The 21,034-nt window shown below is 38.2% G+C and overlaps 1 protein-coding gene across 1 annotated transcript in view; it reads left to right on the plus strand.

The window, feature by feature from the left end:
• clybl (citrate lyase beta like) overlaps positions 1-21,034 on the plus strand; it is a 63,942-nt gene that overhangs the window by 506 nt on the left and 42,402 nt on the right. The window lies entirely within an intron of this gene.

Here is a 21,034-nt window from a genome sequence, read left to right on the forward strand (position 1 = left end):
TAAGTGAAACATTAAACACAGACCGTGTGCTATGCAGGTTTGGCTTTTGCGAGGGAGATTTGCTTTTTTTTTTTTTTTAAATGCAACTTTCCCGACGACTTTGCAAAGAAAATATAATAAGATAGAAAATGAATACAGTCGTCCTCCACTCCACTATTCCCCCTTTCTGTCCCCGTAACTTTTAAAGAAAAAGTTATTTTACTGCTGTTCTCTCTAGTGGTCATCTTTGGATTTTGATGGGAATTCATCCACATATATCACCACACCTCTTTTTTATGTTTTTGTTTTTCAAAGCCAGACATTTCTTATGTTTGTGTCTAATGTTTGTCACTCACATTTACAAGATTAGATCACAGGGTTGCATTCTGCTCCTTAAAATCAACCTGGGGAAAAGTTGCCTTCCTTTGGCTTCACCCGGTTATAAGTAGTAACCTGGGCTTTGCTGTAGCTGCATTTCATTTTCTTTGCTGTACTTTCGGTCATATTCTGCATAAATTGTGACTTCATGGTGACTTGCAATTTTCTCCATAGGCAGCAGAAGATGGTGACAGGTCAACCTTTGCTCTAAATGTGCACTGTTTGATAGACATTTAACACAGTCCCATAATGACAACGTTCCCTCCTTTCTCCTTAGACAGTGGATAAAAGCCCAGCTTTAGAAAAGCATTCGTCCTGCAGTGCTCACTTTAGAAATGCTGGAGCCAGTTGAAATGCTGGATATCAAATGCTGTGCACTTACGCATAACATGGGATACTCTATCACTTTACACTGCTGCAGACTTCTTTGATATGCTGTGGTTGAGTGATGAATAAAAGATGCATATTCATATGAAAATCAAACCAAAATCACGTCATAATTGGAGGAAAAGTAAATGATCCTCACTGTTAAAGGAGCTCTGTGCAACCTCAGAGAGCCATTCTTATTAATGATACTCAAATGAGGCTAGTGTACTAATCTTCACCTGCTCACTGACACAAGCAAAATACTAGGTGAACTCACATCAGTGACATACTCTAAGTGCTCAGCAACCTTAGTTTGATTATAGGAATATAACCAGAATACAAGCAGTTGGCAACCAGTTGAATAGAGTCTCCTCTTGCAAAGAGGTGTGCTGCAGATGAGTTGTGCTCAGCTTGTGTGCTGATGCTGTTTCACATTCAACTAATGGGCAGTTTGTGAGTAAATGTTACAAAAAATTCAGTGCAGTCATCGTGCAACCACTGATTTTTTTCCCTCCCTTCCTAGTTGCAAGGAAGTTGCCAGTTTCCAGTTATGTTGCTGTGATAAATGCAGACATTTTGCAAATGACTTTTGAGAACTATAATCAAATCAAGGGAACAATATACCAGCCCTGCAATAAACTGGACTTTCTTCAAGGGTTTACTCAGTTTTTTTAGGTGTGGTACTTTGTGGTGATGCTGAGTGGAGGTATTTCTTTTAATTTAACCTCTAAATGTGGAAAATTAGTGCTGAATTGATATTAGTATCTGGAATACTGGTACACCAATAAAGTGCACATAAACTGGTCATTACAGTCATAAAACTACATTAATGGAATTGCGTCTGATTGAATCAAATGCCTATCACACTTTACAGTTCTTTTGTTATTATCTTTGGACCACTTTTTTGCCTTCAGAACTACCTTCATTCTTTGTGACACATATTCAACAAGGTACAGGAAACAATCTTCAGAGATTTTGGTCCATATTGACATCACAGCATCACGCAGTTGCTGCAGATTTGTCACCTGCACATGTGTGATGCATGTCTCCCATTCCACCACATCCCAAAGGTGCTAAATTGTGATATGGCGACTGTGAGGACCATCAGAGTACAGTGAATTTATTGTCATGTTCAAGAAACGAGTTTTAGATGCTTTGTGACAATGTGTGATATCTTGTTGGAAGCAGCCTTCAGAAGATGAGAAGACACTGTGGCCATAAAAGGATGGACATAGCCAGCAACAATGCCGGGGTAGGCTCTGGTGTTTTAATGATGCTCATTTGGTACCAAAGTGTACCAAGAAAATATCCCCAGACTATTACATTGTCAGTATCCTGAACCGTTGATACAATTCAAGATGGGTCCATGCTTTCATGTTGTTTACACCAAAATCTCCTCCTACCATCTGAATGTCACAGCAGAAATTGAGCCTTGCCAGATCAACTAATATTTTTTCCAATCTTTGCTAAGTTTTTAGTGTAAAAGTTCACTGAAGTAAACTGCAGGGGGAAACTGAAAATGTTCCTTACAACAAACCTAATGAGACTCTTACATATGGTCATTTTAAAGGAACTAACACAGGAAAAGTGGCTAAAGATAACGCTAACCAGAGGACAGAACATGTTAGAAAGCGGCAGGCTCAATAAGAGCAAAGGATCAAAGGGGTTTTGAGGAAAATTATGGAGATGAGTGAAAAAGAGAAAAGTTTGATGTCCGTTTATCTGCTGAAGCTATAAACATGCTAGAAAATGATGCAAGTACCTGAAATTTGTTTTATAATTCTGGTGAACTTGCTGTTGATTGGTAAGTAAAACCTGTCATGTAAACGTGGGTGTACAGCAGCTCATCTTTTTAGTATGTCTTTTCAGTAGAAGAGCACTTTATTTTCAGTTGTTTACTTGATACACATTTGGGGAGATCGTGAAGTTTAAGAATCTCTTTAAGTTCACTGTATATGCTGTCAGTTTTAGTTCTTAGTAAGAAAATTTTAAACCACAAAAATTGGTATTGCCAGGTCACACTTACCAAAAAATCAGAAATTGCAATTAGTCAAAATATTGAAATCAGTGCATCTCTACTCTGGTATCAACAAGGAATTTTCACCCAGAGAACTGCCACTCGCTGGATAGTTTCTCTTTTTGGATCGTTCTCTGGAAACCCTAGGGATTGGTGGGAAAGTTCCAGTACATCAGCTTTTTAAAAAAAATATCTAGGCAAGCCAATGTGGCACCAACAACCATAAATCACCTTTCGTCTTCATTCTGGTGCTTGATTTGCTCTTCAGCACGTTGTCTTGACCATGTCCAAGTGCCTAAAATGTTCTTGGTTACTGCCATGTGATTGACTGACTAACAAGTAGTTGAACAGCTGTACCTAATGAAGTGGCAGGTGTGTGTACCTGAACAACAAGCACAGCACAGAGTAGGAAATGACAACAACCAACTTTACCCAAATGTTTGAGATTGATGAGGAAATGTCCAGACTACAGATAGTAGAATAAAAGAAGGTCATTTCTTTTTGGTGACCAGCGATCTGTAGAAAATTACTTTAATAATGACTTTGTGTTTAAGAATGACAATTTTCAGTCAGTAATTTAACAACTTAAATACCAGTCATATTAAAGTGCTTCATCATATAAAAGCATATAAAATCCTAAATCAAGATTGGAGTTTGTCTAGAAGTTTGACACCACATTAGTGTACTTACATTCTTACAGAGACAGTTACTTTGTTAGGCAGGTATGTTTTTCTTTTTCGCTTCTTAATATTGTCTACTAGCATGATATTATTGCCAAATTAACAGGAGGCGAAAACCAGTTAAGGCTAATGGTTATGCCTTTATGGGTTTGTAATTGGTATTCATTAAATTAAGAAATAATACACGATTCACTCATATAGCTTTTTCAGCTCAGTTGTTCGTTACTGAATAATAATAATAATAATAATAATAATAATAATGGAGTCTCTTCTTCCTGTGTGGCACTTGTCAGGCTTGTGGTACTACAGAGAAGATGATGTCCCAAGTCACTAGGCTTCATCCTCTGCAACAATAAATGTCTTTGAGTACTTGGATGCGCCAAGTAATATTTTGGCTGATGGCCCGTATAGATCTTTTTTTTTTTATCTTTTCATTTTCTTTTTGCTCTTTTTGTTTTTGTTATTTCCCATTTTGTTCTCTTTTTAACATTAAACCAGTGGAAAAATTGGAACAACTAATAAACATTGGCCACTGACATGGGTAAATCTCATTAGTTGTATGCCAGTATCGGCCAGTATCAGCTGATACTGATATTTGGCCAGTGCATCTCTTAATTCATGGAAATCAGAATTTCCATGAATTAATACAAATACCACATTCAATAATTTTGATAAAGATAATTACTTACCACATCACTAGGGGCTAGGAATAGTATTAATTTTCAAAGAATTATTAAGCTATTTAAAACAAAATAAACAAACAGTATATATACAGTATATAAGAGATTAGATGTGACTATATAAACAGGAGAACTCCTGTGTGGAATTCCTTCCAAAATAAATGAAAATGAAGTCGATGTGTAAGCTGCCAGGTATGTGTAGTCATTTGAGAGCAGTTTGGTGAAGAATAGTTGACTGAAAATCTCTCCTGAGAGCTAGCACAGCAAAACGTGCCAATATTGCTGTAAAACATGGCACACAAGGGCAATGTTATAAGATTGTCATGGGATAGTTAAGAGGGGTATAATGATTCCAAAATCAAGACACAAATGTAAGCAATATTTCCATCTCCACGTATCATGATACCCATGTGTAGTCAGATTTTTCAGCTAACAAGTGAACTGCGGATCTGTCATAGTAATGGATTTAAATGTTTGTTTGTGATGTGTTAAAAATGTAACTAATTCAAATTTGCTGTCATTTATCCCCACTAAAGAAAAAGGTGCACAATAGTTTTTGTTAATTTCTGTAGGAAAACATAAGAATGAACATATTTTAAAATAAACTGTCATAAAACAAACAAACAAAAAAAAGACCGGTGCTGTCTTCCAATCTGCTGTTTTGATTTTAACCCTTTTCTTGCTTATGACTCTTATAAGTTCATAGAATTCAAATACTGTATTGCTGGGATACTGCTGCTACACTCGAGTGTGTTTTTGTTAGATGGTTCATGAGATCCATTGACAGGTGGTTAACAGTCAGAGCTGCTTATTGCTTTCGTACCTTTGTAAATTGTCATGCATGTCTCTTAAGAAGTATAATGAGACACTTCAAACAGTTTGCATGTTTGTCACAAAGAACTTTAGTTCTATTAATGTGTCTGTTCGGGTCAACAACATCGTGACATGTGGCTCTAATTCAAGGCATATGAATTTCCAGAGGCACAAAGCTGATGATCCTGCCACATTAGAGTGTGAAGTGACTGTCACGCCAGTCTGGTGTGTGTGTCTGTCTTCTTTCGCTTGTGGGGATAGCGTGAAAAAGTTTGAAAGAAAATAGTTTCTTTCCTAATCTTACCTAATATTAGCTTAGCATGTCTCATATTTAATACCACTTTGATAAGAGAAACTGTTTTAGTGGATCATTTAGAAATTGTTTTTCTCATCTGTGCTGATATGAACTGCACTGGCATATTAAAAAGTCCACATTTTTAATAGGTTTCATAATGAATTTGCACTGGTGTCTCTGGGAAGCAGTACCTGAATGGTTAAATGGAGCCCTCTCAGATGGCTGGAGCTAGGAGAGGAATGTGTGTGCTTGTTTTATGGACAGCCTAGAGCCCTCGCCCTGGCATTGGCGGCAGACTGCTCTTTGTCACAAACACCCTCGTGTCAAAGATGCAACAGCATCCTGGAGGAAACATTGATTGCTGCTATGAAGTCGACAAGTGATGAAAGTAGCCTAGAGGTTGTCAATTAAGAGAGCCAAGGCCTGGACCTTATAAGTTAATGGGCAGTTTCCCCTCTCAGGGCCTGCTAGGGCTTTATAGCACAGCTTATAAAATCTCTAAGTGTAATGCACCCCTATAACGTTTTCAATTAAGAGAAAGGGCATAAAGCAGCGCAGACACTTGGCAGTTGTGCTAGAATGTTTATAAAGTGGCATTTGGCATAAATTGTGAGGGGAATTTTCAATTGCCCCAGTTGTTTTAAGCAGCAGCTACTGTGCAGAATTTTATTTCGATGGCACTTCATGCTGACTGGAAGCATTACAGACTTCCTGTTGTCTTCCCATTACCAGTTCTTTTAGCTTGGTCATATGGATGCACAGCCAGGAGTTTAAAAGCTTCGTATTCCAAGTTATAAAAGAGATTAGAAACATGCAGAATTTTAATATACATGTCTAATATTACAATGTCTTAATTGTAGCGCAAAGTGCTATTCAGTCTGAATACATTAGTAATTTCACACTAAATTGGCTAATTTAATTTCAAAACTATATAATGCCACAGGAATTTTCATGCAAGGCAATTAAGGAAAATGAAATAAAAACCAACATTTTATTAACTGAAAAAGCAATTAGCAGTCGCACGCCACAGAAAGCCGTGTTTGTAATGCTCTTAGAAGTATACAGTTATATGCAATAATTCTAAATGGCTAACGAAAATCCCACTGCTCATCTGGTGTCCTCTGTGGCTGAGCTTTCTTTGGCTTCCGGTAGGAAAATAAATGAGTGTTAAATAAACACCAGAGTGTTGACACTTCATTTCCTCATTGATTGGTGGTGGAAGCCGAGCTTAAGGTGTGTGGCCGTAATCCAATCAAGCAAGAAAACAACCGTGGGGACCTTGAGTGAGCAGGTTGGTCAAGTAACATCAAACCCTTCCTTTCTTTATCGGTTTTTTTTTTAAAATCTAACTTTTTTTTTAAACTTTTCATGTTATATGTCAGCTGTGCTGGTGTTTTATCAAGCTGAATTATGCTACATCCCCAAAATACAGGATATGACTTAAGTATACCAACTGTACTGATACAGCATTACTGTCTATATTTAAAAGTGACTATCAAGTAGGGGCTTTTCACTTTAGCCTCAGAATCAATAAATTGCTCTATTACCTGTTGTTGACCCAGCTAAGCTCGCCTTTGAAATCTGTTACAGAGCATTAACACATGTTGCTGTGTGAAAACAAAGCTCTGACGACTGGCGTGGGGACCAGCTGAGTAAACAGGGATGAGGGAGAAGAGCTGGCAGAGTAGAGAGGCCTACACTTGTCCCTTAACTGACCAAGGTGGATCCATACGGCCAACAGATGGATATGTTAACCTGTATCTACAGAGGGGGAGGGAAAAAAAATCCAATCAAAACAAGTATCTCTGCTCCAGCGCTTAAGCCTTTGATCAATAGCACATCTTCGGCTCCAGAGTAGGACTTCTTACGACCCCGGTGCGCACATGGAATTGCATCTGTATAAACACGGCCAGGGAGGAATGTGTGAACAATGCAACAAAAGAATTTTGTTCTAGAAACATGCGGTGGACTTTGCTAGCGGGTGGTTTATGTGGTTAAGAATTTGAGCGTGGTGGTCGAATTGAATGAGAAGCTGGGGAAATATTCTGTTATTAATCATAACAAAAGTGGGGAAACTTGTGTTTTTGCTTTTTAGAGATGTGAGCCAATCCAAGTGCTGTGATGAAAAGTATAACGTACAGGTATTTTAGTTCTAACCACTGAAAATGGATATAATGCATGCATTTTATAGGTTTCAGTGGCATAGTTGAAGCTGTTAAAAACTAAATGTATTAGTAAATCATGGTCAGAATGTTTTTGATTGATTAAAAGCCAAATTATAGGTAATTTCAATCTCTTTTGATTGCCATGACTCGTTTTAACCTACTTATAACTGCATTAACTCTACTGAAGCATATATTGTACAGATGACTGACAGTTTCTCACACAGACTCTGTTTGGTTCTTGCTGTTTAGCCCATGTACCATTAATTGGGTAGCAGTCAAGGTTGTGTGTGGGCAGGATATTACTTCCAGGTTTGGAGTTAGCTCCTCTGTCAAAAGGCCAGAGTTTTTTGGAGGCCTGTTAAATTCATAGAGATTTGGATTCAGTTAACAACTCAGAAACCTGTAGGAGTAGATTTGTGTCACTGGGACTGAGCGGTTATTAACAGGGAATGATATATCTTGTCTCATCACCTCTTCCTCTGCCACGATCATGTTTAGGTCTTCTCACGGCACCAAGGTTGGCTCATTGCCATGGTGATGGTCGGCTAGTTCCAGCGCGATGAGGTGTAATTTACCCAGCATTTCCTGTCTGATACACAGCAAACTAATGAGTACGAGGCCTGCTTTTATAGCAAAGTGTTGCTAACTGGGCACAGCAGGGGGGGATTGAGTGTGTGTGGTGTATGTGTTTGTGCTGTTCCCTGTATCATTTTGCCCTAGGAAGCTTATGTGTATGTATGCCTATATGTGAAAGTATCTGTAAGGGTCAGTGTTGTGGCCACATGGCTGCAGTTCTTTGATTAACCCCTCGGTGTCAGTGTTGACAGTGGGTCTTCTTATGAGAAAGTCTTTTAGAGAAGCTTCTGAGTTTTGCTCTATTAGAAGGTGAAGCTTTATCTCATGAATTTCCCTCATTAAATAGTCACACACTGTCACTAAGTGACTGCCCAGCAAACCTGATTTGGAACATTAACAACTATGTCTCGAGATAAAATTGTGGCAGAGGCCCTTTTCCTCATATGAAAAAGTACCTGATTACCATGAAAACAAGTATTATAAATACTATGTACTAATAGTAATATCAAAACCAGAAGCGATATTAGTGGTGTAACAGTGAAGCTAAAATTAAACTATCAAAAAAGACTGTCACCACATTACCCTTGTGTGTGCTGAGTGAATGTAAAAATACAGAACAGAGAGTGATTGTTTTTATTTTTGACTTCTTGAGCAGACATGTTGACAGAATTTTAAAAAGTTAAATTATGTAACTAGAGTTCAAACTAGAGCTGCTTTGTATGCCTGTAACAACCAGTCAAGTTGCAGTTTACATCCATGTCTGCAACAAAACAGTGTCCCAATCAAGTGTGAATGTAGCATTGTGGCATCAAATACCTTTAGATGTGTGATATTTTGCTCTACGTCACAAACGAATTATTGAGTTTTGGTATAAATATGTTTAGTAGCATCACAGTGACCTTTGACCACACGTTTTTCATCTGATCATAAGTTTGTCGAGTTTGAACCTTTTTTTTCTACCATATGTAATGAAGTTTACTCTGGTATTCCTGAGTGTATTCTCAAGAAGGTGTACTACTCTATATGATTTATAGAAAATTAAAAATTTAACAACACTTAAAGCTAAGCCTTCGGGTGAAAGGAGTAGATAACTTATTCTTCTTTCTGAATTTAAAAAATAAGGAAAGAAAAAATATGATTTATTTGGGTGGGAAGCAAAGAGTTAGCTGACTCTTTTTGGTATTTTGCAGAATTTCAAACTTGGAAATTTTGGTTTTATAACTTCTCATCAAATCCCTGGCACCAGCACTGGTTGCAGACAGGCAGCCTCCTGTTAGCACTACACTTCATTAGAACCAGGTTTCAGTGGTACCACACACGTTCAAACAGCAGGACCATCTCCCCAGCATCAAAGGATATTTTATACAAAGGCTTGTCTCTGTGTCTGTCTTCCTATCACTGTCTGCTAATGATGCATGCTGCCCACATTTAAACATTGATACCTTCCTTTTTTACACTCTCAAACTCTTAAAGCCAGATTTCAGTTCTCTTTTTCTCTCTTTTTGGCTCGCTTTTTCTCTCTTGGTGTCTTTCTCTCTCTCGCTCTCTCCCTCTCTGCCGTTCGTGGTGTTTGTTTGGCTGCTGGGTTTTGTTTGTTTATTGTTTCCAGATGGCAGACGCAGACTTCATTTGTGTGGCTTTCAAGTTCCCAGAGAGCTTTTTACTGCCTTGGCTCAAGCGCTTATCCTGTTTCCTCTAGCCAGGCTTTATGATGGGCCCTTTTATATGTAGCAACTGGAAACAACTGTCACTACCAGTCTACGTCGTTGGAGATGGGGAGAAAGCCTGGAGAAACTTTCTTGCTTATCATGGGAACATCTTCATTACCTGGAGAACAATGGAACGTCAGATGAGGACAATGTTTTGGGTTTTTTTCTAGTGTCATAAAATTAGAAAGAATACACTTGATGTTGTTTAGATACAGTGGACAAAATGAGAGTAGGGCAGCATGCTTATAATAGTGATGAAGCTGATAGTGTTTTTTTTTTTTCTTTTTCTTTTTTTCCTTTTTCCAGGACCTCGCTGAGTCTAGTCTGGGCATCATTAAGCGCTGTGACATCACTTATTTACAGGAACCCAGGAGGGCAACTTGCCCAGTAAATGTGGGGGAGGACCAGTGCATGTCTTTACTCATCGGATGCGGTTTTAAGACGGGGCAGTAATCAAAGCTCTCTGCTATATAAAACCCACCCCTTCTCCTTAAGGAGGCCTTTTCTTCTGGCTGCTGCTGAATGGGTGATTACCTTGGCATACCAACCTGCCTAATCCCATTTCTAGTAGTGATTTAACAGAGTATAAATGGACAAAGCATTGTGTTTACTCACCTACCCCACAAAAGCTTGTCTCTGCGAGGAAATATAAAAATCTTTGGCCTGTTATTTTTTTGGGCTATTGTCAAGAAAGTCGGGCAAGCAGTCATATTTCCTGAAATAAACACCATTATTTGGCAGATTCTGGGAAGCCAGCTGTTTTGCTGTTCCATTCTTCACCCACTAAAAGTGGTAGCACGTGTCTCTGATGATGTAATCGCTAATCGCAGGATAAGTCCTCCGTTTGTTTACGATCAGCAAAGTCCATGGTGACTGCCAAGGTAGAAGTAGCGCTGACATATACTGTAGGTTGCAAATGGCAGCACAGTCATTTTACTGACCCACTTGTGACCTGCACAAGGGGATCTGAGCTGAAGTGTGAGGGGATCCGACTTTAATGTTCACATAATCAGTGGTGTTTGTGTTTTACCACCACTGAGCGCCTGGCTGGCCAGCTAATCTCATCAGGGTTTGGGCTGTGGTGCTGGGGTGAGGGAGAGGACAGTCTAGCATGACCCATATCTCTGTGCCAGGAAGGCTACAACACTCCGGCTCTACTGTGCAGTACCATCAGAATTTACTACGAGGCCCTTTGCCAGAGTGTTTACTACTGAACTGTCTGGCTCAACAAGATAATGCTTCTACTAATGCCCTCTAAAGACACAGACACTCTCACATAGGGTTTGCTTTACAGCACACCAGAACCCTTACAGTTAGCACATGCTCATGTTGTGGAGCAAAAACAAACATTGTGGGCAAAACAATTATACAAATAAACAATGTTTAAAAAGTCAGAAGAGACCCTTCTACCTTTTGACTTGGCAAGGTTGGAACAGTCTTATCACACTGGCAGCGGCAGTATTTTCCATTCAAGATGTCCTAATTGAGTGAATAATATCCATCCATCCCTTTTCTTCTGCTTATCCACTTAAAGGGTGCGGGGCAGCTATTCAAACATATGATCAAACTATCTGGGCTGCTGTAAATGGAAGCTACTAAGAAGAAAACAAACTGTTGGATCAAATGAATAAAGTGATGGCTTTTTTGCATCAGAAAATAATGCACCAACATGTAAAGAGCGCTGATTTCAATCCAAAGTACCATATATTAAGTTACTTTGATTATTTATTTATTCGTTTCTTTTTTGTTTTCATTTGTTAGCAGGATTGTTTAAAAAGTTAATGTTATGGAGGGATTTTTATGAAAATTTTACCAGAATCACAAACTGGCTTTTATTTATTTATTTTTTCATTTTCTGGTTGATTCTGAAAAACATGTGCTTTGTTATTTAAAGTTCAACAGCTCCTTAGAAAGCCTTACTGCATGTTCTCATCTGTTTAGCCTTCGGCTGTCTATAAAAATGCTTTCTCTCGAAATCTCTGACCTACTTGCACGCAGCTTTTTACCATTTTAGTTTTCCATATGCTGACATTTGATTACATAACAGGTGAGACTAAGTTTACAGTGACATCATTTGAATACGCTTTATATAAAACAACCCAGGATAATGGCATCTCTGACTATTGCTATAAAAAGTCATCATGACTAAACATGTACCAGGTGACCTGGCCTCAGGCTGGGCATAAGGGTAGGATTTGGTGGAAGTCCACCCTTTTTTAAAGAATTTTTGTCTATTAGGAACACCCAAATAGAAAATCTGTGTTGCTTCTTGCTAAAACAGAAATCAACCACAACCTGAGACGAGGCACAACTAATCTGATGGACAGGAAAAAAATGTAGTTTTTTTTAAAATGCTCATTACAGAGCTCATCACTGCATGAAAATTCACAAGTTCACCTAATAAACAATTATCTTGTGGTACAACACTCTTGTCGCAGATTAAATTTGGAGTATCAACAATGCCCCTCTCATTTAAGTGAAAATAAGCATTTCTTCTTGATGTTCTTGCTTATAAAAGATGAGTGGGAGGACCCTGCCTTGTGGAATTGTCCTTAAAAATGACTTGTAATAGTTTACTGTTTAGATATAAAAATTCCAGTTTTAGACCCTTCTTAATATTGTCGCATAAGACTAAAAGGTCTTACAGTATGTATTAAAGTTTGCTTGTGCTTCTTTTTCACGAAATGGCCTATTGCACACATTGTTGTTTTAGTCAACTGACTCCGTTGCAATCACTTTTCTGCACCCGTGAGAGGTCAGAAACCTGCTCGGTCCTCTCCCTCAGTGCACCATCCAACCACAACATACCCACATCCACACTCCAACATGTGCACGCGCACACACAGGAAACAAATCAGCAGCTGGCTGTTTGATGGTCTAATTTAAACCAGTAGTTATTTTTGAGTCAGCTTCAATCCTCTGACATCTCTGCAATTGTGTGGATTGACACAAGGGCATAATAAAGGTAGTTCCTTTATGCGAGGCATGGATAGGTTTCCTGTTTTGATGTTAAGACATATTTCTAAATATTTAGTTTTCCATTTTATTGCAGGGCTAGTTATTGATGTAGCGGCCAGAAATAGCAGCACCACCCCTTTGCGAGCACCTCTCAATCCACACTTCACGTTTACGAACGTTTCATCTGCCTCGCTCAGCTCCAAGTAAAGTTCACAGCTAGTATCAATTCACACCAAAGCTAAACCTACCACAGTGATTAAAAACATAAGAGAAAGTCTGCACACCCACCTATGCTTACTTACAAAACTGTCTTACAGTAAGACATGTGGGTTCAAAAGAAATATTTGTTTTTCACCCCGTAGTGAGGAGAACTGCATACTGAGGCATCAGCATCATCCATCTTTGCACAGGCTGGATTATACTTCAATTTACAATAATTAATGCAGGATACTCAGACATCCATCTGAGAACACGTGTTCAGATCAAACAAACCATTTAGGCGAGTTAAAATTCTCGCCCAGCCTAATTATCACCTAATAGCTGATGTGACAACAAACAAGTAATTATCTCTTCTTCTTCTGGTAGTTTAACCTAGAAAAGAAGGTACCTCTGTGTATGGTAATAAAGGGTTGATGTGTATGAAATTTAATCCTGGGTGCTAAATGCTTTAAACAGATTTTAGCATAACTCTGCCCTCAAACTCACAATTTTAGTTGCAGTCTTGTTTTTGTGTGTGTGTGTGTATGTGTGCAGCTGTTCATATAAAATAAATGGTGATACATAAATGTCATTTTTATGAAAATGCATTTTATTGTTCTTGACAGACAGCCTCGTTTCTGCTCAGTCGATCAGTTATTCAATCAGTCGATCAGTCAGTCGATTTAAAAAAACAAAACAAAAGACAAAGCAAAACAAAACAAAAAAACGCTCCTTGATGTGTAATGTTAAAAACTTGAATGCAGACTTGCACACATAGACACACAAACACAAGCAGCATGGTATATTAGCTTAGCTTTGAAGTGCATGGATTGACAAAGAGACTCCCTCCTATCAAAGGATTACAAACTCCAGTGAAGAAAAAAAAAACGTGATGCACAAAAGGTGGCCTATGTTCTGTCTGTTTGTGTTTGTCTGAAAGAAAGTCTGTTATGAATTTGTAGTTTGTGTATCTACTTTTGATCTAAATGTACCACATGATGCCTGTTCTTTAAATAACAGAGTTTGTTAAAGATGTCCTACCAGCTTAAGCTCTGGTGTACAAAAGAAGTGTTTGCTGTTGGGCCATATTTTGCATGAATGGTGGATGATGCACCGAATTAAATGGCAGTATAGGCCAGACCACGAGCAAATTGCCATGCCTTTTAGTCCCATCTTCGCTGATGCGGTACTTCCTCAGGCTTTTGTCTTCAGTTTGGGGCACAGCTGTCAGGCTAGGTGCTATCCACGCTCCCCTCCCAAAAACCTCAGTCCACGCGCCACTGCACCCCAAACGCTAAATAGGAGCATTAGACACACCATGTTAAGGGCTGCTGGTGTTTGAGCTGTGGCTTTGGGTGCTTGTCTTGTCCCACGGCCAGAGACATGTGCATTATCACACAGGCACACTCACAGCTGCACACCACACTGCAAAAGTTATCCTTTGCTCCCGATCCCACCATAAAATAATAGATTTATTCAGTTGTGTTAAATGTCCATTGTCCTGTTGCTGACTTCTGTTGTGTCTGTGTGTTGGCCATTGACTGCACTCTGTCCTTTACTTTCTCCCACCCAGCTACAGATCTGCACAGTGAAAACACCCACAAGGCCTATCTACCAATGTGTAGTGTTGCAGATTTTGATTATGCACCACTGGCATCACACCTCAGCAGGATATATCCAAACATGAAAATTAATTCACAGCTAAATGCTACTATATGCAGTCCGAGAGGGAGGGGAAAAGGAGAAATCAAACACAGGTTTACACAAGTGAACAGCCTCAGCATTAAGGAGCCTAAAGGCAGGCAGAGAAGGCAGTGTTCATTAATGTGCAAAGCAAACGAAACCTTACTCCCCCACCCGTCACCACGCAAAACAACACACGCATGCAAACACGGATATACGCACGTGCGATGGTCATTTCGGAAGAGGGAAGAGCCGTTTGATTTGGGGGAATTTCAACTTGTGTGATACACTGACCTAAATAAAACAAATGTAAAATACTTCTCCAGCTGCTTAAAAATCAAGTTAATGAAGAAGAAGAATAAAATCAGCATAACGAGCTGAAATTGTAAACAGAGTCTCACTCACAGGAGAGCTCCATTGATCAGTGTAAAATGAGAAAGTTTGGAGAAGCTACGTGCTGTGTTTATATTGCAAACTTTTGGGGATTTTTAATACCAAGCAAATGTTTTAACTTCTAACATTTGTTTAAAAGTCACACCGCTCTCGCACATGAATGCATTTTATTTGGCTGAAGGTATTCTATCGGGATGACTTTAAGCTGCACCTATAACTTCCATTCGGGTTGTCTGTTATGAACTTAAGCATGAAAGTACTTGTGCATGACTTTGTCTCAGAGCAATGCAAATGGAATTGCCCCCTGATGGTTTGGAATGCACCCAGCTGGCCTTTAAAAGGTGATAATTGGAAAATACAGGATGAAGCCACAGTCAAAGTAGGGACCTTGTGTTGGACTGGGTTAGCCACTGCAAAGATGGAGGAGAAAGGAACAAAAGAGATGTACAAGGAAATATAAATGGGAAGAAATACATTAATTTGATTTTATTCTTTGGATTGTGAAGCCAGACTGCACTTTAAAGTGGAGGAATACTTGCTGTTCCTTCTTTAGGAGGCCTTGTTAAATACTATATTTGCTGTAGTATTTAACACACAGTATTTGAAGTGAATTCTCTGTTCCACAACTAGGAGGTTTGAACTATAGATGTCACTGATATTTGTTACTATGCTATTGACTAAAATGCTAAATTTTGAAAAGGAAGAATATAACCTCTGACTTGGCTTTATTTTTTTGGATAAGGACGATAGGCATTTGTCATTTCCACATTTTCTTACTGAAACTGCCATAGTGAAGATTTGGCATAGAATATGATTTTAATATGGAATTCCACCAACAGGATTTAGAAAGATTGATCACAAACCTGCTGAATGATATTGTTCTAGTTCCTGGGGAAGACAGAAACTATTGAAACCCAGGCCACCAAGTTTCTCAGGTGGAAGCGGCAGTACCACAAGTGGTGGTGACATGTCATTTTGCAGCGTTACTTAAAAGGACAAAAAATCAATTACCCGAGACATTTTAAATTCACGGAGGTTTATCTTGCTGTAATACATTAAATCTCTGAGATCATCAGGATGTGAGTAACAAAATTTGTCACACAGGTACATCATAGGCTGCATACACACTGAAGAGGTTTAGTCATTGCACTTTGTTTTGAAGCTGATGGCTGGTCAGTTTAGATATTCCAGGCAGCTGCCTGGAATATCTAAAATTTAAGAAATCTAAAACAAGAATAATGAATGAGTCAAGCTGTGTGTCATCGTGCTGAAATGAGTCATCATGTGTGCCAGAAGCTCTGGTTGGATGAAATATGGCTACCTGGTTATATGTCAGTCAGCGGTATTCCTGACTCTCATTGGTAGTTACTTCAGTCTTTTGCCTCGAAGTTGAGAAAAGCGTTTCTTAACCACGCCCATCGCCAGCAGTTATTGTGCACATAGTCACTTGAATTCATGGACCTTCTGTTGTGTCTTTTCACCGGTTGCTGCAAATCACCTCCAAGTATATGTGTAGCTTTAGGCCCCCTGAAGGTTGTCCGTATCACTGTAAGATGCCATAATGTTACCTAGCAACCAATGACCAACAAAGTGTTTTTGCAACTACAACAACTTCTAAAAGTATTGTATTATTTTAATTTGACAACAATGGCGTCAAATTTTTATCCACAAATCATGACTTATGAATGATGTTTTATGATCATCATGTTGCCTAGCAACCATCTAATGGACTAAATGACAGACTAAACAATACTGTAGCATGGCTATGTAATAGCAAAAGTAAAACTGTTAATGCACATAGGACCCACCTGTTTGTGATTTAAATAGGCCACACCATGAAAACCATGAACATGGAGGAGAAGCTTGTTGCAAATGGGAGAAATTTGTCTTTCTGGCAGAAAACCTTTCTCAAGTGCTAAAAGTTGTGAAACCCAAACCATGAGATTTTACTAAACCTAATAAATTTAACCATACCAAAGAAACCAAGGTTTCTCACTTTTCTGTAGATGCTCGAAGTTTATGTGAAGAAACGCTGTATTTCTCAGCAGTGCACAAAGTCTTACATGGTGTGGGATCTTAGCCTGATTTAAAACTGCTGTAGTATAGAACCCATCGCCCAATGCAAGCAAATATTCAAAAATGTTGCCTACAATAGTTGTCTAAAGAAGGCTTCAGTTAACTCATTAAATTTAATGTGCCATTTATTCATTAGATATTTGTTATTTGTAATCAATTCACAGGAGCATGTAGGAATTAATTGTGGAATCTACTATGGGGAAGTTAAAATACACGTCTTTACTAATTCATAAAACCTGACACAGCATTCTTTTACTTCTCAGGAAGGAAGTGGAGTGGGGAGGTCAGGGGGGCGATACAGGAGCTCTTCCTTTTTCAAAGTATCATTCAAAGCATTTCTTCACTCCTCGTTGTGTTAGCCTAACCTAGTGTAAGCTTGTACATCCGGTCTCCATTACTGTGTTCTTTTCTAAGAGAATGAGGGTGATAAGGCTCTTTTGAAATCCTGTTTTACTGGGACATAAAGGAAGGAAAAAGCCAGAAACCAATACCGAAGTGAATACTCGGCCAGCTTTTTTTTTTCAGATTTCTGAGCTTAAAGTAGAATTTTTCATAAGTCAGAATTTCTATTAAAATATTTTTGTATCTTTGAAATACATTTCTGAATCTTAACTTCACCAGGAATTGGATAAATAATAAGAGTTAACTTAGACTTGTGAAATGACCATATATCTGTGGATTTATAAAGATTTCCATATCATAACATTTGTGGAACACTTTGATCTTTAGGCAGCAGTCCAGTCAAAACAGCACGTCAGTCCTCATGCCCTGTGTCAATCAACAGACATTTCCAGTAACAACATGCCAACACCCATTCTGCACTGATCAGGAAACTTTTGCTAACTCCAAATGGAATCTTCTTAATGGCTTCCTGTACCTGACGCCTGCTATTGCTCGATTTCAGCATTGGATCAGTTTTACTATGCTCACAACTTTCAAGCTTGGCATTACGTTTCTGAAGCACTGGGTCCTAGATTTGCTTTCATAGTCAGAAAGTTTACCCAGGATAGTCATTGATATCCTAAGATAATATCATGATGCATTGTAGCTATTATGTACTAGTTATGAGAAAAGTCCTAATTATGTGATTTTTTTTATTTCGGTATCTTATATTAATATGTTTGGCATTACTTCTTCTAATTGCAAAAGCAAGTTAAATCCCTAATATATATCCCTTTTAGGCACATTCATATGCTACAGCTGGGTAAAAGGAGAAGCGACTTTTGGGTGTTGAGCATTCATCACAGTTACTGGGATACCACCACTACTTCTGTCCTAAACATTGCATGTATTTCAGTAGTTTGTTTTTTTAATAATTCAGTGACTAAAATACATTTTAATTTGTAAAACAAACTCTAAAAACCCAACAGTAATTGTAAGTGTAGAATATATAAAATGAAGCAGCTAAAGAATATTAGTTTTTTCATTAGGTTGCCCTGGGTAAGGTCTATTGAATTTCCTAAAAACAACTGGAAAACGTGAGCTTTTTTTTAAAAAAACCTTTCAATTAAATATGTTGTTATGGTCACACCAAATAAATTGGAATGAGATGTTGATTGGTCCTGGGACCTATTACTGTGCTAGTAGGCATTAGCATCATGTGGTTAAGGTATACAGCTTTTTGGCCACATGCAGTTTTGATTTTTGCAGTAGCAGTATTAGTCAAGTTGTACATTTTTGTGTTGTTGAAATAGGATATAATTTCCTTGTTGGATTTCTCTCATTTCAGTTGTTTGTGAGTGATTAATACTTCTCAAAGTCAAGAATCTATCTGATGGCCTTTGTGAGCCACACTCAGAGATCAAGTTTGTCAGCTTTTAGAAATATGAGGGAAAAAATTGTGGCCTTTAGCAGAAAATTAAAAAACATTTTTTTCAATGAAATGAAGTTTGGCAGGAGATGTAACAGGATTTAGAACTCATGTGATGTGATCACCAGATCTCTGTATTTGTTAAATTATGATAGGACATTTCCATGGAAGTTTTTGTCTTTTTTTCTTTCTAAAATCCACACATGGCAGATTAGCACGCAGTTGCCTCAGCATCCATTACAAACATAGATGTTTTTGTCACTGTTGGCTTATATGAAACTGGGCAGCAGTGACTGGTGACTCATCCAACTTGTCCAGCTTCAAAAGTGTCACTGGTCATGGTCCTTGCTGCAAATAAAGGCTAGTTTAAAACTAAAACTTACTGTACAGTGTGAATTAACACACAGCCATTTTTTTAGAAGCTAGCCTTTCTAGCATGATAAATCTGATCAACTAACTTAACACCAAGAACAATAAATGCATGTACTATTAGTAACAATATAGTTTAAACCTAAAGTCCTCAACTCAGTTTAAAGGGGATACCCACGTGCTACCAGCTCTGTTATATACTGTTCTAATATAGTTTTTTCCTGAGTAAAAAAAATGATCACTTTTATATTAAAATGCCTAAAAGACCTGATTTAATATTTTAAGTGAGTTTATAACCTGTATAATGTTTAATGTGGTCCTGACAAAAGTTGATGATAAACAAAGTGAAAATGTAACTCTGAGTTTAGTTTCCATGATCCTCCCAGTAAGGGAAGGAAGGGGCACTGGTTATTTCCCACCCTCCCTCACACCACACCCTTAATGGAGAAATAGTCCAAGGCTGGGTCTTGATGTTTCCCTGTGACCTTTAACATTGAAACTGGGCTTATGTTAATGTTTTTTTTTTCCAAAGCATTTCATCTACTAACACACTACTACTGCATCAGTTATTGCAAGTATAACAATAGTCTTAGTCCACATTTAGACATATGTCTTTATTCTCTTAAAGAACATTCACAGTATGCTATACTTAATTTACTATGACAATTCTATTCATGCTGTGTGTCTACAGTGTGATTTCTTAAATAAGATTACACTGTCTAATACAAATCTTAATTGTAACTTATACACATATCAAAAAGTATGCATCTTGGCAGTAACAATTAGAGAAAAAAATGTAAAATATTTACATCAATATGCAAAACAGTTACAGACATTAAAGGTTCAGCAGGTAGAATCAGGAGTAATATATACAAATAGGCCTCAAGCTAACAGGCTAACCAGCACTCAACATGGTGGGAATGTATAATAACAGATTTGGTGAGTTTCAAAACTCCTATGGTTTCTTTATCTTACAAACTGCTGTTTGACATGTAGAGAGCGAAGTGAGCATGTAAAAAGTAATGTCTTTGTTATTAGGTACAGATAGACAATATGTATTGCCTATTATAGTGTATCAGTTTTCTTAGGTTTTTTTTTTTTTTTTTAATATTTTTTTTATTTTGTGGAACCAGTTGGTGTGATTGCTAACAAAGTTAGATCTTTCACTAGGTTATTCCCCCAAATGGGTTGAAGATTTTAGAGTTTCACTCCACCATGAAACCTACATTAAAAGACCAAACCAACACTATAATTTAGGCAACCAAGCATGGTACAAAGCAGGAGCACACACAGCGAATCCCGCAGTATAAACGGTGCATTACAAACACAATGCAAAAATCAGGCTAACCAAAGACTTTCTCGGGAAAATCTAAAAAATATGATAAAATAATGATGAAGTATAAGCTGCATCGGTTCTGGGTATGTGGAAAAGAAGTGTGTATATGACTCCCAGTGTTTGCCATAGTTCCCAGGTGGTTTAAGGTCTGCACAGCGAGGGATAAATGACTCCCCATATTTTCCACAAGACCGAGACTACCTGCAGAGCCAGAGATAGGTGCTAAGCTAACGGGTGCACTGAGAGCACAGGGAGACCTACTCTGCCACTTCTTTATAAGGAAGCTGCCATTTTGGCTTTTGGCAGTGCCACATTTAAAAGGAGTAGGGAATCCCAATGGCAAATAGGAAGATTTAATGTAGGTGTGAGCTGAACACTCATTTAAAGATTAAAAAAAGGCGAAGAAAAACAAAAACGCAGTTTAGCGTCAGATCGCCACAATATGTAAATAGCGAACACACCCAATTATGGTACACAGGGAAATGTGTGTTAATCGCTACCTACTGGGTTTTATGAAAGCCAAACACAGACTTAAATAGACATGCGGAAGGTC

The sequence above is a fragment of the Oreochromis aureus genome, linkage group 16 (assembly GCF_013358895.1).
Source record: "Oreochromis aureus strain Israel breed Guangdong linkage group 16, ZZ_aureus, whole genome shotgun sequence".
In the NCBI taxonomy this organism is placed as follows: Eukaryota; Metazoa; Chordata; class Actinopteri; order Cichliformes; family Cichlidae; genus Oreochromis; species Oreochromis aureus.